At 37.2% G+C, this 27004-nt stretch overlaps 1 protein-coding gene across 3 annotated transcripts in view; it reads right to left on the reverse strand.

Moving 5' to 3' along the window:
- The window catches only part of ZFAND4 (zinc finger AN1-type containing 4), a 75722-nt gene that overhangs the window by 29991 nt on the left and 18727 nt on the right, over window positions 1-27004 (reverse strand). The window contains exon 1 of one of the 3 annotated variants that reach the window (XM_039233646.1): window positions 90-103. The exons of the other annotated variants lie outside the window; for them this stretch is intronic. The gene's annotated coding sequence lies outside the window, so the exon portion shown is untranslated. Of the gene's footprint in view, window positions 1-89; window positions 104-27004 lie in introns of those variants that run through there. 3 annotated transcript variants of the gene reach the window in all.

The following is a 27004-nucleotide window of genomic DNA, read 5'->3' on the forward strand; positions in this document are numbered from 1 at the left end:
GAGTCAAAGTATAACGTTAGGGAGCCCATTAAAAAATAAGTATCATTAAATTAGCCCTGAAGAGTTTAAGATTTAAGGCCTAGGGGCACCTGGGTAGCTCAGTCGGTTTAGCATCCAACTCTTGATTTCAGCTCAGGTCATGATATCATGGTTGTGAGATTGAGCTCTGCATTGGGAGCATGTGGAGTCTGCTTAAGATTCTCTCTCTCCCTCTCCTTCTGCTGCCCCTCCCCTACTCGTACTCTCTCTCAAAAAAAAAAAAAAAAGAAGAAGAAGAAGAAAATAGTTGTTAATGTTCCAAAGTACAGCCTTCATTCATTTATGTGCAGTTTGTTCAAAGTATATTATGGGGGCGTGAAATGGCAAAAGGGGTTAAAATGTACAAACTCTCATCTATAAAACGTTTAGGTTATAAAACATATAAAATAATGTATAACATAGGGACTCTAGTTAATATATTGTATTGTATACCTAAAAGTTGCTAAGAGAGTAAACCTTAGAAGTTTTCATCACAAGAAAAAACTTTTCTTGTAACTAAGTATGGTGATGGATGTTAACAAGACTCATTACAGTGATCACTTTGCAATACAAATATTGAATCACTATGTTGTTTACCTGAAAATAGTATGTCAATTGTATCTATGTTTAAAAATACAAAACATTTAATTTAGCTTACTAAATTAAACTAATTTAGTTTAGTTTATGTTTGTTAATGGTATGAAGTACAATCTTCATTTAGTTATGGGTGAGGGTGAGTCATATTCCTAATGTGTTCCCAGAGTAACATTATTTAGTGATTAACATGGCATCTTCCATATGTCTTCTAAATGGAAAAGTCAATGATACTGAAAAAGGGCAGAAAATATAATCTCCAATAAACATTAATACATTAGAAAATTCCTTCCACTTCAGTGTTTATATGTGATTGTATATTAACATGTTCTTTTGTAGACCCTGAACACTAATTACAGAATAATTCAACATTGAAAAAAAAAAGTATGCTGTAGACAATTTTGAATGCTAAAAATTATAGTCTACAAGAGAGCTTATTTGCATTTCTGTTATGCTAAAGAAATATTAAAGAAGATTCCATACTCTAGCATAATTAACCATTTTTGTTTTTTGCAAAGTACAAATTTAAACATCCAATGATTATCTGTACCATTCTAGCCAGAGAGTATTATCTACTCAATAGAACATTTAGTAGATATTGATGAAAATCATTTTTAATACCTCATATACTGTCTTCTCAAATTACTTTTTCTTATGATACTAAAACTTGGCTAAAATAATAACAGTGGTATGTATGCTATACTTATTATAAGCTAAGCATTATTAAAAGTGCTTGACCTATATTACCATAATGTAACTCCAACCACTATCTTGTGAAGTGGCATCGATATTATGTTCATTTCACAGATTATAAAACTGAAGTATTGAGAAACTGACACACAGAGTCGGTGGATTAGAGATGGGAAGCCCCTTGAAGGCCAACTCCAGAAACTGTACTCTTATCCTTTATACTAATCAGTTTCTAAAAAATCAACTTTCATAAGGCAAAAGTCGCTGTCTGGTGATATTTCAGTAGTGTTGCCTATTAGAAGGCCTGGTATCTATATCTACTAAATGTTTACCAAATGTTCTAAAAGATCCTTATGGAATACAGTCCACAGAAGGGGGGAACCCTTCAGGAGAAGGATATAAATATATTTCTCAAATGAAAGTTTACTTCTTTTTCTTCCACCTAAAAATGAATGTCAGTTAAGGAAAGACTTATAAACTAGAAATTATTTCACACTATAAGTATTTTAATGTTTTAAACAAATTGGAAATTTGCCTAGGTCTACTTTTCAATCAAAACTATAGGAATTCTACAGCATAACTAGATGAAGCAATTTGGCCAGGTACTACACTGTTTACATTCAACACATATCACATGGTATTATTTTCTAATGGGAACTTTAGAACTGGATTAAAGACAACGTGATAACACTGCTTAGGCACAACTCCTACAAACACTTTAAATGAACTGAGCCAACATTTATCAGGCTAAAACAAATAAAAGGATGGAAGGCAGGCAAGACAGTGTGAAAGAAGCATCCAAAACTGAGTTGTGATCCTAATGGCTACTTGAGTTGCTGGATGACTTTGAGGAGAATATCAACCTCTGTGAGCCTCAGTGTCCTCTCTTGCACATTAAAAAACACTAGGATTCTTGGCGCGCCTGGGTGGCTCTGTTGGTTAAGTAGCTGGCTCTTGATTTTGGCTCAGGTCATGATCTCATGGTTCGTTGAGTTCGAGCCCTGTACTGGCCTCCACACTGACAATGCAGAGTCTGCTTGGGATCCTCTCTCTCTCCCTCTCTCTGCCCCTCCCTGCATGTGTTCTCACTCTCTCTCTCTCAAAATAAATAAACTTTAAAAAAAAATTAAAAAAGTAAAAAAACCCACTAGGGTTCTTTCTCACACACACACATTAAAAATCTCAAATATACAGAGCGAACCAACTTTGCTTTAAGATAGTGCTGCCAGGGCGCCTGAGTGGCTCAGCTGGTTGAGCATCTAACTTCAGCCCATGTCATGACCTCATGGTTCGTGGGTTTGAGCCCCACGTTGGACTCTGTGCTGAATGCTTGCTCAGAGCCTGGAGCCTGTTTCAGATTCTGTGTCTCATTCTCTCTCTGCCCCTCCCCCACTCATGCTCGTACTCTGTCTCCCAAAAATAAATAAATGTAAAAAAAATTTTTTTAATAAATAAAAAAATAAGATAGTGATGCCAGATTTAATAAATAAAAACCTGGCAACCCTATTTAAGGTTTGCCTTTAAACTTCAACTCTTTAAACCTCAACTCTTATTTCTTATACAACTAAATCCAGAATTACTATAAAACGTGTATTCCTAAAAAAATTACATATATAAAAATTTTCTACTCATTGTTCTAAAACATTTTACAAATTAAAATATGTTTATTATACAAATAATAGTCATTTGTGAAGAGTAGACAGCACAGAAATACATAAAAGAAAATAAAAACTACATGTAATCCTAAACCCAGTAGAATCTATTCTTAACATTTTGGGTATATTTCCTTTAAAAAATTTTTTTTTACTAGAAATGGAACAAATTTTGTGAGCTGTATCATAAACTGCTTTTTTCACTTATTATGTGCATTTTTCACATCAATAAATAAAAACATACATTATGTTTAATGACTGAAGGGTACTCCAATATTTTTCTGTTATAACTTATTTACCCAGGCCCCTAATAAGAGATATTTTCACCTATCCAACTGTTCACTATTATAAATAAACCTGTGAGAAGGAATATATGAGTGTGAGCATATCTGCAAATGTGTGTATATGCCTGTGTGTTAATCTGCTTGGGTTGTTCTAACAAAATACCACAGATTGGGTGGCTTAAACAACAGAAATTTACTTCTCATGGTTATGGAGGTTGGGAAGCCAAGATCAAGGTTCTGGCAAAGTAGGTTTCATTTTAAGATCTCTTCTCTTGGCTTCCTGTGTACTCATATAACTTCTTTGTGAGTGTGCACAACCAGAAAGGGAGCTCACCTGTGTCTCTTCTTATAAGGGCACTATTCCCATCACAGGGTACTCCCATTACCTCATCTAATCCCTAATGAGTCAAACATGTTTCTTTAGTCGTGTTATTTTTTATTTTTTATTTTTTTAGAATTTTCATGCAGATACTATGTGGTTGAGAACATAGTCATATCTGCATTTGGAAAATAAACTAGAATCAATAGGACTTATGGATAATTAAAGACACTAGTGAACCCTAGCTCCTATCTCCCAATATTTTCTCCCAAAACAATACAGAACAAGAAAGGAAATGATTCTACATAAAAGCCATGCCCTTTGCTCTCCTATCTTGAAGATAGAAAATGTCCAAATTTCAAAATAAATGGGAATCAAAGGGGGCAATCACCCAATCCTAATGAGTGAAGTGTCATGCTCCTGCCCCTGCAGGGCTGACTGAGAAAAATTTCATAGAAGACATAGATGGAAACTAGTGACAGTACATTAAGACCAGTATAAATCACAATGAGGAAGAAGAAACCACTCTAAGACTGAAAAGTCTACAAAAAGAACTCGGGTAGATCAGAACACTGACTATAAGGATGGGACTTTAGAGCCAAGCAATTTGAAGAAGCTTCTGTGAGAGGCAAGGAAAACAAGAGTAAGAGTGTCTTTCAGTAATTCAGTGGTAAGGGGCAGACAAGAGGGTGGGGAAGGAGCAAGTGGTAAAAACTTAAGAGTTCTGCAAGACAAAAAAGAACCACAAAACTGGAAAACTCTTAACTCCCTCCAACTCACATCAGCACAGAACAAACATAAAACATCTACTAAAATATCTGGACATTGCTGTACTGACAGAAGAGAGCACCATTAAACAGTATCTATGAAACACTCCATACCACAAAATCCAACAAGAGAAAAACTAATAAATCCAGAGTTAATGATAATAATAATTAAGTTATATAATAATCAGAATTTTTAATTTTATCGCTAAGTTGTACAACACACAAATATAGTATGCATTATGTAAATATATAATATACTTATACATTAAATAAACATATAATTTTAATTTCTAATTTTATTCCAAACCTATCAACAAAAGTAAATTTTACCCAGAAAAATAACTACAAAGGAGAAGAAAACTCACCTACAACAGAGTTAAACAGACTTAAGCATTTGAAGATATGAAAGAGCATTTTGAATCAGAACTTCAAAAATTAAGAACAGGGGGCACCTGGGTGGCTCAGTCAGGTAAGCGTCCAACTTCAGCTCAGGTTATGATCTCATAGTTTGTGGGTCCGAGACCCGCATCAGGCTCTGTGCTGACAACTAGCTCAGAGCGTGGAGCCTGTTTCAGATTCTGTAGCTCCCTCTCTCTCTGACCATCCCCTGCTCATGCTGTCTCTCTCTCTCTCTCAGAAAAAAAAAAATTAAAATTAAAAAAATATATTAAATTAAAAGTATTAAGAACAGAAAATGTCTAAAACAAAAAAAACAAAAAAAAAAGGATGAAACTGAAAAAAAGCAGACTAGATTCAGAAATGGAGGAAAAGGACAAAATCACCTCAAAATCACCAAAAAGATTAAATTACAAGATACCAAGAGATAATAGACTTAAATACATATTTAGTAAAGGACAAGACAAAAAAAACAACCAAGAGGGTGAGAAGGACAAAAAGAAGGAAGAAGGGTCAGAGAGAAAGTAGTGGAAATGGAAGACAGGCCAAAAAGGAATAATATTCATATTATCAAAATCCAAAAAAAAAGAAAAAACAATGGAACAGAACTAATACTGAGAACAATAATCCTAAAAAGCTTCCAGAAACAGAAAAAAATCTGAATCTACAAACGGAAAGGACCCAACAGTTATCTGGGATTATTAACCCAGAATTATTAAGCCCAAGACTTACTATCCTAGTAATAAAACTAGTCAATTTCAATAATAAAGAAAAAATCCTCAAGAGTTACATGAAAAAAAATCAAACAACTTATATAGACTGGACCCAACAACAACAAAAATAATCTGACTTTAAAATGAGCAAACCGGGGCACCTGGGTGGCTTAGTCGGTTAAGCGTCCGACTTTCGCTTAGGTCATGATCTCGCGGTTCGTGGGTTCGAGCCCCGCGTCGGGCTCTGTGCTGACTGCCAGCTCGGAGCCTGGAGCCTATTTCGGAGTCTGTATCTCCCTCTCTCTCTGACCCTCCCCTGCTCACGCTGTCTCTCTCTCTCTCTCTCCTAGAAATAAAAATATTTTAAAAAAAAGAAAATAAATAAAATGAGCAAAGGACTTGAATAGACATTTCTCTAAAAAAGACATAGGGATAAGGACAATAAGCACATGAAAAGATGGTCAACATCACTAATCATCAGGGAACTGCAAATCAAAACCAGAGTATGACATGACACCCCTTAAGATGTCCAAAAAATAAATAAATAAAACAAAATAGCATGTTGGCAAGGATGTGGAGAAATCTGCACTAGAGCCTTGTGCACTACTGGTGGGAACATAAAATTGTGCAGCTGTGATAGAAAACAGTATGGAGGATCCTCAAAACATTAAGAACAGAATTACCATATGATCCATCAATTCCACTTCTGGGTATATATTCAAAAGATATCAGGATCTGGAAGAGATAATGCACATTCATGTTCAATGCAGCATTATTCATAATAACCAAGAAATGGAAGCAACCTAAATGTTTACCAACAGATGAAGAGATGAAGAAAATGTGGTATAAACTTACAATGGAATATTACTGAGCCTTAAAAAAGAAGGAAATCCTGAAGACTTCTGTAAAGATGGCTGGCTGGTTAGGAAAATCCTAAATTCACCTTGCTCCACAGACACACCTAGATAACCACCACATCAGTGCAACCAACCCAGAAAACAATCTCAAGACTGGCAGAACAGACTTCAGTTACTGAAAGAGAGGAAGCCATATCAAAAAACATAGGAAAAGCAAAGACGTAGTAGAGTACCAAACTCCTGAGGAGATGATAAAGGGGAAGGACACCACAAGCACAGAGAAGGAAGAGAAGCAGACTCCATACCAGGTACCCCAGGCACAGTAATCTACACTAAGAAGACAAGTTTCTATAACATTTGGCTTTGAAAGACAGTGGGGCTTAACTTCGTGAGTTGTTTTTTTTTTTACAACCAGTGGGGCTTAACACCAGGTACTTTAAAATTTCAGCAGGCTCAGCTCTGGGAAAGCTGGAGGGGAATAAAAAAACTGAATCCCCACCCTTAAAGAGACAGTGTAACATGAAATCTCAAAGAGATGCAATATAAAAAGAGTTTGAAAAGTGACTGGGGTGGGGTGCCTGGGTGGCTCAAGTCAGTTCCAACTTCGGCTCAGGTCATGATCTTGTGGTTCATGGGTCCAAGCCCCACATAGGGCTCCATGCTAACAGCTCTGAGTCTGGAGCCTGCCTTGGATTCTATGTCTCCCTCTCTTTCTGCCCCTCTCCTGCTAGCTAGCTAGCTCTCATGTGCACTCTCTCTATCTCAGAAATAAACAAACATTAAAATTATTTTTAGTGCCTGGAGTATACATGGAGGAGATTTATTTATTAATCCCAGACCACATGCTAGAGGAGCAGGGATCTTTAGGATACTTCTCCAAGAACAAAAGAATTGGCTAGGACCATTTCTCTTCCCCTTCCTTGGCCTACATAGCCAGATATGTGCGGGAACCAGTGGCAACACTATCCATCTAACTTGCTAACATTATGCAAGTTTCCTGTGGATCCACCTCATCCAACCTACCCCACTAGGCAAGAGTCCCTCCAAAGGCACTCCTGTTGTGTCTCATCCTGCGAGCAGCCCTGCCAGGGACTGGCATAAATCCAAAGTGACTCTTGCCCTGGGGAGAAGGAAAGATAGCCAACTGAACATACCTGCAGCCCCAGCAGCTGAACCTTATGACTGGCAGTGCAGAGTGCCTTGCTGATCAGTGCATCTACAGCTCCAGGAGATAACATGGAGACAGGTATCTGATCTGACTGGCGGTGCTGCCTACCAACAAAAAGGCTCTCGGGGGCAGCACAGGGAGAAAGCACTGCAGTTTGGAGGTACTACAGCCCCAACAGACAGACAGAGAGAAGACATCAAGTTTGTCTGCAGGCCCCACTCACCAACAAAAGCTTCTGGAGACAACACAGGAAGGGTCTCATCCCTGCCCAGCAGTGCTACTGCAGCCACAGTAAAGGGGCAGGCATCTGGTCTGATTGCTGACACTACCCAACTACAAGCTAATGGTGGCCCCATTCTGGTCCCTGAATAGCTAAGGGACCAAACTCTGTCCACAAAGGGGAAAATGGGCCATTGTAGCTAACTGGACTGAGTGAGCCTCAGCTACAACAGGAGGGCACAGGCAACCCACACAGGAGATATCCCTGCAGCATCTGCTCTGGTGATCACGGGACACTGTGCTATAGGGCACTATAGGACTTCGTCACAGGACTACTACTTTCAAGATCAGGAGATGTAACCAACTTTCCTAATATATAGAACCAAACACAGAGAATTGGACAAATGAGGAAACAGGAGAACATGTGCCAAATGAAAGAACAGGACAGCCACAGCAAGAGAGCTCCATGAAACAGAGATAAGCAAGATGCCTGATAGGGAATTCAATTTAATTGCCATGAAGACACTTACTGGACTTGAGAAAAAAATGGAGGATCTTAGTGAGACCTTAAACAAAGAGATAAAAAAATATAAAAAAGAACCAATCAAAGATGAAAAACTCAATAACTGATACTAAAAATACAATAGAGGAATCAATAGTAGATTAGAGGAGGCAGAGGAACAGATCAACAAGCTGGAAGGCTGTGTAATAGAAAGCAACCAAGCTGAATAGTAGGGGAAAAAAAGAATAATAAAAAATGAGAATAGGTTAAGAAAACTTTGGGGATGAGCACTGAGTGTTATGTAGAAACTAATTTGACAATAAACTATTTGTAAAAAAAAAAAAAAAAAAAAAAAAAAAAAAAAACNAAAAAAAAAAAAAAAAAAAAAAAAAAAAAAAAAAAAAAAAAAAAAAAAAAAAAAAAAAGAAAACTCAGTGACATCATTAAGTATAATAATAATAACATTCATGTTATAGGGATCCCATAAGGAGAAAAGAGAGAAAAGAGGGCAGAAAATCTGTCTGAAAAAATAGGTGAAAACTTCCCTAATCTGGAGTGGAAATAGACCTCCAAATCAAGGAGACACAGAGAGCTCCCCCAAAAATCAACCCAAGGTGGTCCACACCGAGACACATAGTTACTAAAATGGCAATTACTGATAAAGGAAGGAATTTAAAGGCAAAAAGAAAAAACAGTTACATACAAGGGAACCCCCACAAAGCTATCAGCTGATTTTTCAGCAGAAACTGCAAGCCATGGCATAGTCAAAGTGCTGAAGGGAGAAAACCTACAATCAACAACACCCTACCTAGCAAGGCTATCATTAAGAACAGGAGAGAGAAAGAGTTTTCTAGACAAAGTTAAAGGAGTTCATCACCACTAAATCAGCTTTGCAAAAAACAGAGATATATTCTTTGAGTGGAAAGAAAAGGACATAATTCGGAATGAGAAAATTATGACAGGAAAAAATTTCACAGGTAAATACAACCATAATAACAGTAGGGGATTAATCAGTTATAAAACCAGTAAGGAGGTAAAAGCACAAAACAAATAGAATCAATTATATATGGAAGTCAAGGGATTCACAAAATAAAAGGATGTAAAGTATGGAATCATATACATAAACGGAGGGGGACTAAAAGTTTAGTACTTTTAAAATTGGTTCAAACTTGGGGCGCCTGGGTGGCTTAGTCGGTTAAGTGTCCGACTTTCACTTAGGTCATGATCTCGTGGTTTGTGGGTTCGAGCCCCGCATCGGGCTCTGTGCTGACTGCCAGCTCCGAGCCTGGAGCCTATTTCAAAGTCTGTGTCTCCCTCTCTCTCTGACACTCCCCTGCTCACGCTCTCTCTCTCTCTCTCTCTCCTAGAAATAAATAAAAATATTAAAATAAAATAAAATTGGCTCAAACTTAAGTGACCATCAACTTAATATAGACTACTATATGTGTAAGATGTTATATATGGGCCTAATGGTAACCACAATCAAAAACCTGCAATAGAAATGCAAACAATAAAGAGAAAGAAATCTAAGCACATCACTATAGAAAGCCATGGAACTATAGAGAGCAAGAAAAGAAAGGTATGGGGGTACCTGGATGACTAAGTCCATTAAGCGTCTGACTCTTGGCTTTTGGTCAGATCATGATCTCATAGTTTGTGAGTTTGAGCCCTGCATCAGGCTCTTCACTGACAGTGCAGAGCCTTCTTAGTATTCTGTCTCTCCCTCTCTGTCCCTCCCCAACTTGTGCTATCTGTCTCAAAATAAACTTAAAAAAAAAAAAAAAAGACATAAGGTGATTAAATGAATAAAAAAGCAACATCCATCTATGTGCTGTCAACTAGAGACTAAAGACACATGCAGATTGAAAGTGAAGAGATGGAAAAATATTTATCATGGAAACAGAAGTGAAAAGAAAGCCAGGTAGCAATGCTTATATCAACCAAAATAAACTTTATTTTAAAGACTGTAACAATAGACAAAGAAGGGCACTATGTAATGATAAAAAGAGAAACTAATAAGAGGATATAACAGTTGTAAATAATTATGCACCCAATATGAATGCACCTAAATACATACAGCAACTACTAACAGACATAAAGGAAGAAATTGACAATAATACAATAACGGTAGGGGACTTTAACACCCCTCTCACATCAATGGATAGAGCATCCAGACAGAAAAACAGTAAGTAAACAGTGGCTTTGAATGACACATTGGGCCAGAAAGACTAAATAAATATATTCAGAACATTCCATCCAAAACCAGCAGAATCAACATTCTTTTAAGCATACATGGAACATTCCCCAGGTCACCTTATATGCCACAAAATAAGTCTCAATAAATTTAAAAAATCTGAAATCATATCATGCATCTTTTCCAAGCATAACAGGATGAAACTAGGAATCAACCACAAGAAAAAAATCTGGAGGGGCACCTGGGTGGCTCAATTGGTTAAGTGCCCGACTTCACCTCAGGTCATGATCTTGTGGTTCGCAGGTTCAAGCCCTGCAACGGGCTATGTGTTGACAGCTCAGAGCCTGGAGCCAGCTTCAGATTCTGTGTCTCCCTCTCTCTCTGCCTCTTCCCTGATTGCTCGCTTGCTCACTCGCTTGCTCACTCGCTTGCTCTCTCTCAAAATTAAATAAACATTAAAAAAAAGTTTTAAAAAAATGGGCACCTAGGTGGCTTAGTTGGTTAAGTATCCAACTTCAGTTTAGGTCATGATCTCACAGTTTGTGAGTTTGAGCCCTGCAACAGACTGTGCTGACAGCTCAGAGCCTAGAGCCTGCTTTAGATTCTGTGTCTTCCTCTCTTTGCCCTCCCCCACTCGCACTCTGTCTCTCTCTCTCAAAAATAAATAAACATTAAAAAAAATTTTTTTAATCCGAAAAGACCACAAATACATGGAGGGTAAGTAATATGCTACGAAACATGAATGGGTCAACCAAGAAATCAAAGAGAAAATTAAAAAAAAAAAGATAGATCAATGAAATCAAGAGCTCTTTCTTTGAAAAGATCAACAAAAGAGAGAACTCAAATAAGTAAAACCAGAAAAGGAGGAGGAAAAATAACAACCCACACCCAAGAAATACAAAAGATTATAAGAGATTATGAAAAATTATATGCCAACAAATTGGACAACCTACAAAAATGGATAAATTCCTAGAAATACATAACCTTCCAAAACTAAATCAGGAAGAAACATAAAATCTGAACAGACTAGCAATGAAATTGAATCAATAATTAAAAACCTCCCTACAGGGGCACCTGGGTGGTTCAGTCAGTTAAGCGTCCAACTTCAGCTCTGGTCATGATCTCACAGTTTGTGAGTTTGGGCCCCACATGGGGCTCACTGCATTCAGCAGAGAGCCTGCTTTGGATCCTCTGTCACCGCCCATGCCCACCCCCGACCTTTCCCCACTGGTTCTCTCTCTCCCTCTCTCTCTCAAAACAAATAAACTTAAAAAAATGTTTTAATTAAAAAACTGATAACTCCCAACAACAAAAGTCCAGGACCAGATCACTTCACAGGTGAATTCTGCTAAACATTTAAAACAGAGTTAATACCTATTCTTCTCAAACTATTCCCCCAAAAAACAGAAAAGAACAGCTTCCAAATACATTCTACAAGGTCAGCATTACACTGATACCAACACCAGATAAAGATTCTATGAAAAAAGAAAACTACAGGCCAGCATCTCTACATCTACATCTACACAGATGCAAAAATCCTCAATAAAACATTAGCAAACCAAATCCAACAATACTTTTTAAAAAATCATTCATCACAATCAAGTGGGATTTATTTCTGGGATGCACGGGTAGTTCAATATGCACAAATCAATCAAAATGATACACTACAATAACAAGAGAAAGGATAAAAACCACATGATTGTCTTGATAGATCCAGTAAGAGCATATGACTAAGTACAAAAATCATTCATGATAAAAACTCTCAACAAAGTAAGTTTAAACATTTTTTTATTATTAAGTTTATTTATTTGAGAGAGAGAGAAAGAAAGAGCACCAGCAGGGGAAGGGAGAGAGAGTGGGAGAGTGGGAGAAAGGGAAAGATGGAGGTGGGTGAGAGAGAGAGAGAGAGAGAGAGAGAGAGAGAGAGAGAGAATCTCAAGCAGGCTCCATGATGCCACTGCAGAGCCCAATGCGGGGCTTGAACCCACAAACCATGAGACCATGACCCAAGCTGAAGTCAAGAGTCAGATGCTCAACCGAGTCACCCAGGCAGCCCTCCAGAAGGAACATACCTCAACATAATAAAGGCCATATATGAAAAACTCACAGCAAAGGCCATATTCAATCGTAAAAAACTTGAGTTTTTCCTCTAAGATCAGGAATAAGACAAGACGTCCACCCTCACCACTTTACTTCAACATAGCACTGGAAGTCACCCAGTGTCTTCATTAAAGGACTCAAGGGTAAAGAAAATTCCACTTATAACAACAATAAAGATTTAAAGGTTATTAAGTACTTAGAGTAAACTTAATAAGTAAAAACCTCTACAATGAAAATTTTAAAACATTCCTGAAAGACATAAAAGTAGACTTCAACTGCAGCTGAAGTACACAGATCAGATCTGTCCCTGCAACTCACTGTACGATTCTGGGTGAATGATAAATCCCCGTGTCTCATTTACCTCATCTGTAACATAATGATTAAAAAACAGATAAAATAGGGGCACCTGGGTGGCTCAGTCAGGTAAGCATCTGATTCTTGGTTTCAGCTCAGGTCATGATTTCCCATTGGTGGGTTTGAGTCTGGCATCAGACTCAGTACTGACAGTGTGGAGCCTGCTTGGAATTCTCTCTCTCCCTCTCTCTGCACCTCCTCTGCTTGTTTGCTCTGTCTCACAAAATAAATAAATATTTTTAAAAAAACACAGATAAAATAGATCAATATTGTAAAGGATTTCAAACAGTGCCTGAAATATATATTTCATTTACATATATTTAAATATTGTATAAATGCCTGTAGGAAAAAAAAGTAGCCTTGAACAAAACAGAAAAAGAAGGCTGTTTTTAGATAGAATAACTCAACACGATAAAAATGTCATTTCTACCTAAGCGAATTTATAATTTTAATGGAATCACTCTAAAACTACCAATTTCTTTAAAAGCATGAGACAAGGCAACACTAAAATTAAAGAAAAAACAAACATGCAATAGCCAAAAAAAAATACCAAAAAAGAAAATCAATGAGTACTGGCTCTACCAGACATGAAAACATACTATAAAGTCTCTGCAATTAAGTGTGAACCCAGGAGGGCCTGAGTGGCTTAGTCAGTTGAGCATCCAACTCTTGGTTTCAGCTCAGGTCATGATCTCACAGTTTCATGAGTTTAAGCCCTGCATTGGGCTCTGTACTGGCAGTGCAGAGCCTGTTTGAGATTCTTTCTATGCCTCTTTCCCTGCACCCCCAACAACTTGCCACTTGTGCAGTCTCTGTCTCTCTTAAAATAAATAAACTTAAAAAAACAAAACTGTGAACCTGACACAGAAAGCCCAGAAATAGACCCAACTATAGATGAAAAAGGTGTCATCCCAAATCACTGAGCCAAAAATGGACTTTTAAAATAAATAGTGCTGAAACAACCCAGTGAAGAAATGGGCAGAAGACATGAACAGACACTTCTCCAAAGAGGACATCCAGATGGCCAACAGACACATGAAACGATGCTCAGCATCCCTCCTCATCAGGGAAATACAAATCAAAACCACACTGAGATACCACCTCACGCCAGTCAGAGTGGCTAAAATGAGCAAATCAGAGAACTCTAGATGCTGGCGAGGATGTGGAGAAACGGGCACCCTCCTACACTGTTGGTGGGAATGTAAACTGGTACAGCCCCTCTGGAAAACAGTGTGGAGGTTCCTCAGGAAACTAACAATAGAACTCCCTTATGACCCAGCAATAGCACTGCTAGGAATTTACCCAAGGGATACAGAAATGCTGAGGCATAGGAGCACATGTACCCCAATGTTCATAGCAGCACTCTCCACAATAGCTAAAACATGGAAAGAGCCTAAGTGTCCATCAACAGATGAATGGATCAAGAAGATGTGGTTTATCTATACCATGGAATACTCCATGGCAATGAGAAACAATGAAATCTGGCCATGTGTAGCAACATGGATGGACCTTGAGGGTGTTATGCTGAGCGAAATAAGTCAGGCAGAGAAGGACAAATATCATATGTTTGCACGTATAGGAGGATTAGGAGGAACTTGACGGAGGAACAAGTGGGAGAAGAAGGGCGGAAATGGTGGGGGAAAGGGAGAGAGGCAAACCATGAGAGACTCTTGAATGCTGACAAAAACTGAGGACTGATGGATGTGGGGGGGAGGGGGGGATGGGCATGGAGGAGGGCACTTTGGGGATGAGCACTGAGTGTTATGTAGAAACTAATTTGACAATAAACTATTTGTAAAAAAAAAAAAAAAAAAAAGGAAATACATGCTGAAATCTAAAACTGCATCATTCTGGGGTACCTGGCTGGATCAGTGGGTAGAGCATGGGACTCCTGAAATTGAGGTCATGAATTTGAGCCCAAGTTGAGTGTGGAGCCTACTTAAAGAAAAAATAAATAAAATATTTTTAAAAAATAAAAAAAAAAGAAATAAAAAAAAATAATAAAATAAAATAAATAGTGCTGAAATAACTGGGTAGTCATTTGGAAAAAGAAAATTAGATTCATATCAAATGCTATATATAAGAATAAACTAAAAAAAAAAAGGAATAAACTCCAAATGGATTAAAGATATAAATGTAAAAACTGGACTACATACATACTAAAAGAAAACAGAGATGGACTGCTCTTTAACTGCAGTGCAAAGAAATGTTTATTCTAATTATGACTCAAAATGCAGAGATAATAAAAGATTGATAAATTTTTTCACACACAAAATTTTTTAATTGCATGAAAAAGAAACCAGCATTAAAAAAGTCAAAAAGAACCCTGACAAATTAGAGAAGAATACGTGTAACATATACCAGAAACATAAAATTAATATCCCTAATATATAATGAACTTTTAACAACTGTGGGACAAGGACCAAAACCCAACAGAAAAATGGGCAAAAGACATGAATAAGCAATTTACCATAAAAGGTGTAAAAATAGCCCCAAACATATAAATAAAAGTTCCATTTCACTCATAGAGAAGAGCAAGTTAAAACAACACATTCAATTGGCAAAAATTTTAATATGACAACATTTTCTGTTGGCAAGGCTATTGTTAAGTAGACATTTTCACATGTTGCTGTGGGAATACAAACTGGTACAACTATTCTGGAGAGGAATTTTACAATACCTAACAAAACTACATATGCACTTACCTCTGGGCCCAGCAATCACAATTTTAGTAATCTACCCTGAAGACACACTTACAACATACAAAAATATATATGCACAAGGTTATCTGCTGTAGAGCCATTAAAAATAGCAAATTACTGGAAACCTAGATACCATTTAATAGAAAAGTGGTTGAAAAAACTATAGTATATTCACACAGTGGAGCACTATACAGATGTAAAGAAAAAAATACTATAAAAAAAAGTGAATGAAAAACACTTCTATGAACAGATTTGGAGTGATATCTGGCATAGATTATTAAGTATAAAAAGCAAACTACAAAAGATTGCCCATAGTATGTTACCATTCATATTAGAAAGAATATATTAAAATATACTTTTAAAAATGTTTTTTATTATTTTTTCTTGAGAGAGAGAGAGAGAGAGCACACAAGTGGGGAAGGGACAGAGAGAGAGGAAGACACAGAATCAGAACCAGGCTCCAGGCTCTGAGCTGTCAGCACAGAACCCGATGTGGGGCTCAAACCCACCAACCATGAGATCATGACCTGAGCCGAAGCGGAATATTTAACCAACTGACCCACACAGCGCCCCTGAAAATATACTTTTTAAAGTAAAAACAGAAACAATAAATCAGAAACTAATAAGACTGGTTATCCACAGTGGATGGGTAGGATGGGGTGGAAAGAATGTGTGAAAGTAAACAAACAGTGGAGATGGAGGGTAACAACACCTAAAATTTTTGTATCCCTCTGAGTCTTAGAAGCATGTTGATGACTCATATCAACTCACCCTCCTCTCAAATTAATAATTAAAATCATTCAGGATGTGCAGAAACATCAAAATAAAACAAAGAATAACAAATGAATACAACTATTACAAACAAAGATATGGGAAGAAAAAACTAATCTCAGTAACTTTAGAAAACAGTATTTTGATCACACACCATAGGCTAAAGACAAAAAGAACTACATGCAAATTTACACTCTAGGTTGTAAGTTTGTCACAGAGATATGGGTTAGTGACTCTAAACTACTCTGTGTATACAGCAAGTTTGAGCAAATAAGTAGATAGATAATGAATAATTTAAAGCAAATTTCTTACTGTGACAGTAAGAAGTTAAAGTGGAAAAGGAATCAGCTAGAATGAACACTGTGGTGATAAACTGGCATTGGGGGTATGTGTATGAATTCACGGTTTTTAACATATAAATTTGGATAAATTTGTGTGTATATGTGTGTAGTAAATATACACATTTCCTATCTCTGTCTGTTAAGATGGCCTAAAAGCAATGACACCCCAGTAGTAATAAGCACACGTAGCATTTTAACCGGTTCCTAAATACCATTCATATGAAAGTAACTTTGGAGAAATGGGTGATCCCAGGATTGAGACAGAGAAAATACAACATGAACCTGGGATATCTCATGGTGCCAGGCAAGGCAAGGATATGTTTATAAAACGATGGAGACATTTCAAAAGGGCATAAAAACTAATTTGGAGGTACTCCTGACAATCAAATTTGGAGCAATTTCAGCAAGAAAATTAACGACAGTAACAAGTTATAATCCACAGAATAAAAACAAATACCCAGGAGTCCATGCTGATATAGCTAATAGATTAGATAAATAGGTAACATTTCCTTACAGCAGAATGCCATAAATACAGAAAGAATAAGGGAAATAAGAAAAAATATCATTAGGCAAACCCTACACTAACAAGTCAGACTTGTGATTTTTGGTTCAGCATGTAATGAGCATGGAAGTCACCACTCCATCCTAACAACAAATGCAAAGCTAAAGAAACTAAAAACTCAGTAACTCTTACTGAATCTCTCAAAGAAATAAGGCCACAGGGCAAACCACTATTCCCAAAACTGGAGAAACAGACAGACAGATGAATATAGAAAATCATAACAATCAGAGCCAAAACCTCTAGCAAGAGCCAGTGATTAAGAAAACCTTAACTAGGGGCACCTGGGTGGCTCAGTCAGTTAAGCATCCAATTTCAGCTCAGGCCACGATCTTGTGGTTGTGAGTTCAAGCCCGGCATCAGGCTCTTTTGCTGACAGCTCAAAGCCTGGAACCTGCTTCAGATTCTGTGTCTCCCCCTCTCTCTGCCCCTCCCTAACTCATATTCTTTCTCAAAAATAAATTTTTTTTTTTTTTTTTTTTTACGTTTTTTTATTTATTTCTAGGAGAGAGAGAGAGACAGCGTGAGCAGGGGAGGGTCAGAGAGAGAGGGAGTCACAGACTGAAACAGGCTCCAGGCTCTGAGCTGGCAGTCAGCACAGAGCCCGACGCGGGGCTCGAACCCACGAACCGCGAGATCATGACCTGAGCGAAAGTCGGACGCTTAACCGACTAAGCCACCCAGGCGCCCCAAAAATAAATATTTTTAAAAAAAGAAAAATACACTGGAAATTATGTCCATTCCTGGTTTCTTGTTAATATTAAATACACGTGTCTACTCAATACTGATCATTACTACCTTAATTCTTAAGTTTACATTATATGATAAATACATGTATTACATGCAAACTTTTTTTTTTTTTTTTTGAGAGAGAAAGAGTATGAGTAGGGGAACGGGGCCGAGTTAGGGAGAAAGAGAGAAAATCTTAGGCAAGCTCCATGCTCAGTGTGGAGCCCAACATAGGTCTCGATCCCACAACCTTGGGATCATGACCTGAGCCAAAATCCAAAACCCAATGCTCAACCAACTGGGCTGCCCAGGCACACCTAACATGCAAACTTTTAAAACAAAGATCTTGAAAGTAATTTTGAAAACACTGTAGGAAATGTAGTCATTTCAGAAAAAGCAAAATATAATAGCAGAAAGATTACGATAGGGTACCTGGGGGGCTTAAGATTCTCTCTCCCTCTGTCCCTCCCTGTGCTCTGTCTCCCTATGCGCATGCCCTCTCTCTAAAAAGACAGAAAATAAAGAAGATTATGCAAGTGAATTACAGAAGGAATGGTATATACATAGAGAGCACTGCATTATTTTAATTTCATAAACAGAAAAATAATCAACACTAGAAGACAGCATTTCAATTAGACACAGTTAAAAAGTATTAAGCATCACTTAGGATTTCTTTCACTCGTTCATTCATCAAATATTTGAATGCCTATTCCATATCAAACATTATTCTTTGAGCTGAATTAGAAAAGTAAGAAAAAAGACTCTGCCCTCATGAAGCTTGAACTTTACTTAAGATGCATAAAATATAGGGGTGCCTGAATGACTCAGTGCAAGCCAGATGCAAGGCTCAAACCCACTACCTTGGGATCATGACCTGAGTCAAAATCAAGAGTCAGTTAAACAACTCAGCCACCCAGGTGCCCGTTTCTAGAATTTTAACATTACCAACACTACTACTATGAACATCTGTCTACAGGACTTGTTCATACTTCACTTTAAAATGTCTTTTACATAATTATTAATATAGAAACACCAGCTTTCATCAGGTTAGTATTTGCCTAGTGAATCTTTTTCAGTCCTTTCAACATTCTGAGGTTATAACATTTTAGATTAAGTCTCTTGTAAACAGCATTTCACATAGGTTTCTTTTAACCAATCCATCAACTGTGGGTATTAAATTAGAGGGTTTTTTTTTTTTAATCCATTTTACATCTTTGGGATTACTAATATATTCCTATTTATTTTTACCATTTATTATGTGCCTTGTTCTGCTTTAATTGCCTACCTCTTTTATGTATTAATTTAGATAAATAAAAAAAGGCAAGGCATTGCTACTATGTGGAAATTATATAACTCTATTTCTAATTTCTAGTGATTACTCTAGAAATTTAAATGATCATATTTGATAAAATGAAGTCGAGAGCCAATCACATCTTTATTCTCTTCAAGAACAACACTAAGAGTGTATTAGCACTGTCATTACAAACAACTCTTTCTTGACTTTTATGTCATTGTTACCAGGATTTTAATTTGATTCTTCAAACCTTCATACATTAGTTTCATTAAGTAAATGTTTATTTAGATTTATCCATAAGTGTGCCACTTTGATAGCCATTCCATCCTGCATCACCTACTTCCTTTAGAGATCATTTGCCTTCTAAGATCTATCATTAAGCAGCTCCTTTTGCAAGAGTCTGTTGTTTAAAAATTCAAGTTTTGTTTTCCCTGGAAATACCTTTATTTTGTCCTCATCCTGGAAAGGCAAATTCAATTCTAGATAGAAACTACTATTTTTATCAGCCTTGTAAAGATAATATTCCACTGTCTTCTGGTTTCTATTACTATAGCTGAAAAATCAATTGTCATGCCCAGATCTTGGTTTCTACTACTACTTCAATAAAAGGAACCAGGACTCCTTGGAGAAATGGCTGATTCTAAGACAGTGCAGTGGCGTATACCAGATGATCTGAATGTATCTGGTAGTGCCAGAAAGTAGGTGGCAAAACAAAAACATGGCGGTTATCTCTGAGCCAATCTCCAGCTGTGCACCAGATTTTCTTTCCTTTCCCTTTTGCCTCAAGGCTGTGGGGTCTTCAGAGTTTGGGAGATGCTTCTGAAACAAATATCTGCTCTACTTCCTGTACTTAAAGAATTGCATTTTGTCATTTCAGGCTTCTTACTGTTTCCATTACATTAATACAAGTGGAAAAGAATTGGAAAAAAACACTGGAAAATAATTTTTTTAAACTTTTACCCAGAAGTTATGTGTTCTGTACTAAAAAGGGTTTCTACCATATGGCCAGAATCAAAAGTCTGTTTGATTCTGCTTCTGAACAAGTTACAGTTGAATTTGTTACATCAATAATTCAGCTCATCAATTTTTTTCTTCCTGTTTCTTCTATACCACACATGAATTTTTAAAGAGCCCCAGGCCGCTATAAGACTTAAAGACAATTATACATATGAATACTATATTTACCATAAGTATTCTACTTATTCAGACCACCTGCAATTAAATTAGTAATTAACAATAAAATGAAAATTTTTTAATTCTCCTAGTAATGAAAATAAGAGTATACTCCCAAATAATTTGGAATCAAAGAAACTTAAGAACCATAATGAAAAATTTTAAACCACTAGTATTTTTAAAACACAGTAACAAGAAAATAAACTTGAAAAAATAGGCAAACACTGAATAGACACTTTATGAAAGAAGACAAACAGATGACCGATAAACAAAAAGATGTTCAATATCCTTAGCCATTAGGGAGATGCAAAGTAAAACCACAATGAGATATTCACCAGTACCTATAAGAATGGCAAAAAACAAAATCAAAAACAACCCAAACAATGCTGACGAGGATGCAGAGCAACTAGAACGTTTAGACATTATTCACAAAAAATACAAAATGGTACTGCCACTCTGGAAAAAGAAGTTTGCCAGTTTCTTATTAAATTAAATGTACACTTACTGTAGAACTTAGCAAATCCACTCCTACATATTTACCCAAGTGACATGAAACTACTTCAAAGTTTATAATGGCTTTATTAATAATCACCACAAACTGAAAACCCAAATGTCCCTAAATTTGAGAACAAGTATGGTACAGTCATTTAATAGGGCACTACTCATCCATAAACAGAATGAATTATTGATACATGTAACAATATCGATACATCGCAAATGCATTATGTATGATACATAAGTGAAAGAAACCAGACCCAAAAGGCTACATACAGTGTGATTCCATTTATAAGAAATCTGGAAAAGGCAAAATTATAGGGACAGAAACAGATCAGTAAGTGCCAGGAGCTGGGTTTACATGAAAAGATTAACCACAAAGGCACAGAATTTTGGTGAGCAATGGGACTGCTCCTTATCTTGACTGTGGTGGTAATTACATGACAGTAACGTTTACCAATAATGACAAAACTATATACTAGTTACGGGTTGAACTATCTCCTAAAGGTTCATATGTTGGAGTCTTAACACTAACCCTCAATACCTCAGCATGTGCATATTCAGAAATATGGTCTTGACAGATGCAACCAAGTTAAAATGAGATCATTAGGGAGAGTCCTAATCTAATATTACTGGTATCCTTTTTTTTTTTTAATTTTTTTTTAATGTTTTATTTATTTCTAGGAGAGAGAGAGAGAGACAGCGTGAGCAGGGGAGAGTCAGAGAGAGAGAGGGAGTCACAGAATGAAACAGGCTCCAGGCTCTGAGCTGGCAGTCAGCACAGAGCCCGACGCGGGGCTCGAACCCACGAACCGCGAGATCATGACCCAAGCGAAAGTCGGACGCTTAACCGACTAAGCCACCCAGGCGCCCCTAATATTACTGGTATCCTTAAAAAAAGGAGGGGTGCCTGGGTGGCTCAGTTGGTTAAGCATCTGATTTCAGCTCAGGTCATGATCTTGCATTTCATGAGCTTGAGCCCCACATGAGGCTCTAATGAAGCCTGTTTGGGATTCTCTCTCTCTTCCTCTCTCCCTGTCCCTCCCCTACTCGTACTTTCTCTCTCAAAATAAATAAACTTAAAAAAAAAATAAGTAAGTATGTAAGGGAAATTTGGAGACAAACACACACATGTCCAGGGAGATCATCAAGTAAGGAATCTGGGATGGTGTTTCTACATGCCAAGGAACAAGAAAGATTGTCAGCAATCCAAAGCTAGGCAAAAACATAGTACAGATTTTTCTCCAAGCGCACTCAGAAGGAACCAACAATGCCAACACCTTGACTTTGGACTTCTAGCCTCTAGAACTGTGTGATAGACAAATTTCTGTTCTCTAAGCCACTCAGTTTGTGGTACTTTGTTATGGCAGCCCTAGGAAACTAATGCAATACTAAAAATGGTGAATTGTATAATATATAAATTGTACCTTCATAAAAAAAAATGGAAAGAGCTTTCTAAACTTGGAGACAAATGAAAATATATTCAATAGTATTAGAATATTGGGAGTATGAATAAACTATAAGAAGCAATCAAATCTATCTAATTCTATGTATTGCTATGGCTGCAGATCACCTGAGTATATTATTATTTAAACAATAAAATCAATATTTTTAACAAAAAAAGCACTTAAAATTTAATGACAATGAAATTAAACTTAAAAACTTGTAGGATATAGGTAACACAGTTCTTGGAAGAAAATCTTAAATCATAAATGGTTACTGATGAGAGACCATAAGGCAAGCTGAGGGCCAAGCACAAGCTAGCACAACCCCTCACCACCCCCAGGGTGGGATATATATGATATTCCTCAGGCACTCCTGGCTGCCCAAGAACTAAGGAATGGACAGAAAACAAATGGTTAAAGTGATAGTCTCCATCAGTTTACAAATATGTCATCAATAGCCTAATCAGGAACTCCCTACTATGGTAATGATAATGCTTTGCTAGGAGGAAAAACAACTTTAGCTTGACAGTAGCTGCCTAGTTCCAGTAATCTGTAAATCCTCTTTAGCATATGGAAATTCCTTTAAGAAACTTCCTCTTGATTTTAGCTCTCCCAAAACTCCACAATATATAAGCAGTCACTCTGCACAATCCCAGTGCAGCTCTTCCTGCCAATGTGTCCTGTCCCAATGCTTTTAAAAAATCAACTTCTGGCACCAAGGATAGCTTCAAGAATTTTTTCTTGGCCATTGGCTCCTGACCCCACAAACCCCACCATCACCACAAACTTCATCAGTTACCTTAAAAACGATATTGAGACTGTAAGGCCACAAGTCTAAACGTTTAAACCAAACTGACTCCATGACAGGCTTTAAGCTTCCCCTCTAAACTAGAAGGCCTGAGTTTCAGCTTCCCCGAAACTATCATGTAGTTACACATTGCCCAAGGCAGGAGTAACCACCCTTGCAATACCCAATCAGGAAAGGCCAGCGACCACCCTCCACATTGTTAAGGGGGAGGCCTGGAGATAGAAACTATAGATAGGACCCGGTTACCTAATGTTAAAGTTAACCCATTCATTAGTCGCCGAGTAAGACCCTAGGCTTGCTCTGTGACTGGTTAAATTTAAAGGTACTCTAAACAACATTGTAACAACATTGTTGTAAAAACAACATTGTTGTAATTGGATCCCGCCAAAAGTAACGAATACTCTAGACAATGTGTATGGTCAAATCCGCTGTCAATGATGTTGTATAATTATGATTGGATCACTGTTCCCATGTCACAACTTCTGTAACTCCCCCGTCACAAACCCCATAAAAACCCTACTCTGCCCTTGTTCAGGGCTCTCAGCACGGATCCACGGCACTGGTGAAGTCTTTGAGCCCGAGCTTCAGCCCATAATAAAGCCCTTTGCTTTTGCATACGTGACTCAGACTCCTTGGTGGTCTTGGGATTTTGGGAAGATCGCGATCTGGGCATAACAAGACTTCCAGTTTCAGACACTACATGTAAAGAGCTTGTAAGTTGCCACTTCCATACTTAAAGCAATAAAAACGCTGAACAAGCTGAAAACCATCAACTTTTCTTTGATCTATTGTAGACATAAAGTCGGAGGGCAAACCATCAACCCAAAATCTATAGAGATAGGAAAATCCAGAGAGTTACAACCAAGATCTGCTTACCTGAAGCAGAAACTTCTAGACACTGGAAGAAACACTTAAATGGTAACTTTAGTGAACTGGTAGAGGTTGAGTATGCTCTAGCAAGAGACTGAGAAATTCCTGGGGGCCACAGTTTAAGGGGAGCTCCCGTACTATCAAGAGTTTTATTTCTAGAAATCGCATCAGCCTTTTACTGTGAAGTCAAGAAAGATCCTCTTGCAGCTCAGGCAGAGGAAGTGGAAATATAAACATTATGAAAAAGTCCAGAGCATTCTCTATAATAAAGGCCTACTCACTTTATAAGAGCCTTATCCCACCTGGAAGAAGGAAGAAGGATGGTTTGCTGACTTCAGACCCCTCTAGTCTTCCTATCACGCCCAAGTGATTATAGGGTGGTGGAGGGGAGACACTAACATACACACTGAAAGTCATGGCCCAGGGACAGAGGCCCACCATAAAACTGAGACTGAATTGTAAGATTATAGATGGTTTCCAGTCCCCAATACTTTACCACCACACCTACAGGGCTCTACTAGAATAACAGCAGGTTATAGGTGAATTATAAGACACACATTCTTTCGAAGGAGGAGTTCTTAGGGAAACCCAAAGATGAGAGAAGAAACAAGAAAACTAGAGAAATTTGAAGACTCTGGCACTTATAGCTACAACAAACATTAAGCAAAGCCCAACTCCTAGCTAGTTTCATGTAAAAGCTCACATTAAAGTCCTATTTAGTTCAGTTACCATTGCCTAATACATTACATCTGGGTTTCAATAAAAAAATTACAAAGCATGGTAAAAGAAAATCACAGTATATACAAAGAAAACAAATATCAGAACCAGACTTAGATATGACAGATTCTGTAATTATCAGACAGGGAGACTAAAATAACTATGACTGATACGTTAAGAAATTTAATAAAAATCTAATAAAACATAGACAACATGAAAAAACAGATGGGTAGTGATGGGTAATGCAGACAGAGAGACTGAAAGTATAAGAAAGAATTAAAAGTAGATGCCAGAGGTAAAAAAACAATAATAGAATCTATACTACTCAAAGCAATCTACACAGTCCCTATCAAAATAACACCAGCATTCTTCATAGAGCTAGAACAAACAATTCTAAAATTTGTATGGAACCAGAAAAGACTCTGAATAGCCAAATGTTGAAAAACAAAATGAAAGCTGGAGGCATCACAATCTCGGACTTCAATGTATTACAAAACTGTAATCATCAAGATAGTATGATACTGGCACAAAAACAGACACATAGATCAAAAGAACAGAATAGAAAGGCCAGAAATGGACCCACAAATGTACTGGCAACTAATCTTGGACAAAGCAGGGAAGAGTGTCCAATGGAAAAAAGGCAGTATCTTCAGAAAATGGTGTTTTGAAAAAAATCTACATATTCAATGCAATCCCTATCAAAATAACACCAGCATTCTTCACAAGCTAGAACAAACAATTCTAAAATTTGTATGGAACCAGGAAAGACCCCGGATAGCCAAAGCAATCTTGAAAAAGAAAACCAAAGCTGGAGGCATCACAATCCCGGACTTCAAGCCATATTACAAAGCTGTAATCATCAAGACAGTATGGTACTGGCACAAAAACAGACACTCAGATCAGCAGAACAGAACAGAAATAGACCCATAAATGTATGGCCCACTAATCTTTGACAATGTAGGAAAGCATATCCAATGGAATAAAGACAGTCTCTTAAGCAAATGGTACTGGGAAAACTGAACAGTGACATGCAGAAAAATGAACCTGAAGCAGTTTCTTAACACCATACACAAAAATAAACTCAAAATGGATGAAAGACTTAAATGTAAGATAGAAAACTATCAAAATCCTAGAGGAGAAAACAGGCAACCTCTTTGACCTCAGCAGTAGCAACTTGTTAACTGACATGTCTCCAGAGGCAAAGGAAACAAAAGCAAAAATGAACTACTGGTGGGTGCCTGGGTGGCTCAGTTGGTTAAGCATCCGACTTTGGGTCATGATCTCACGGTTTGTGGATTCGAGCCCCACACTGGGCTCTGTGTTGACAGCTCAGAGCCTGGAGCCTGCTTCAGATTCTGTGTCTCCCTCTCTCTCAGACCCTCCCCTGCTCATGCTGTCTCTCTCTCTCTCACAAATAAATAAAACATTAAAAAAATTTTAAAAAATGAACTACTAGGACTTCATCAAGATAAAAAGCTTCTGCACAGTGATGGAAACAATCAACAAAACTAAAAGGCAACCAATAGAATGCGAGAAGATATTTGCAAATGATATATCTGATAAAGGGTTACTATCCAAACTCTATAAAGAACATATCATTCTTCAACACCCAAGAAACAATCCTCACATCACAAAACCACCTCACATCTGTCGGAATGGCTAAAATTAACAATTCAGGAAACAACAGATGTTGGCAAGGATGATGAAAAAAAAGAATACTTTTGCACTGTTGGTGGGAATGCAAACTGGTGCAGCCACTCTGAAGAACATATGGAGATTTCTCAAAAAATTAAAAATACAGCTACTCTATAAACCAGCAATTGCACTATTAGGTAATTATCCAAAGGATACAAAAATGCTGATTTGAAGGGGCACATGTACCCCAATGTTTATAGCAACACTATCAACAATACCCAAATTATGGAAACAGCCCAATGTCCATTAACTGATGAATGGATAAAGATGTTACACACACACATACACACACACAATGTAATATTACTTGGTGATCAAAAAGAATGAAATCTTACCATTTGCAACAACATAGATGGAACTAGAGAATATTATGTTAAGGGAAATAAGTCAGCCAGAGAAAGACAAATATCATATGATTTCACTCATATGTAGAATTTAAGAAAAACAACAAATGAACATAGATGAACATAGGGGAAGGGAAGAAAAATAAGATAAAAACAGAGGAGGCAAATCATGAAAAGACTTTTTTTAAAAAAATTTTTTTTAATTTTTTTTTTTTTTTTTTTTTTTTTTTTTAG

The sequence above is a fragment of the Hyaena hyaena genome, unplaced genomic scaffold, assembly GCF_003009895.1.
Source record: "Hyaena hyaena isolate Hyena2069 unplaced genomic scaffold, ASM300989v1 scaffold_78, whole genome shotgun sequence".
NCBI lineage: Eukaryota > Metazoa > Chordata > Mammalia > Carnivora > Hyaenidae > Hyaena > Hyaena hyaena.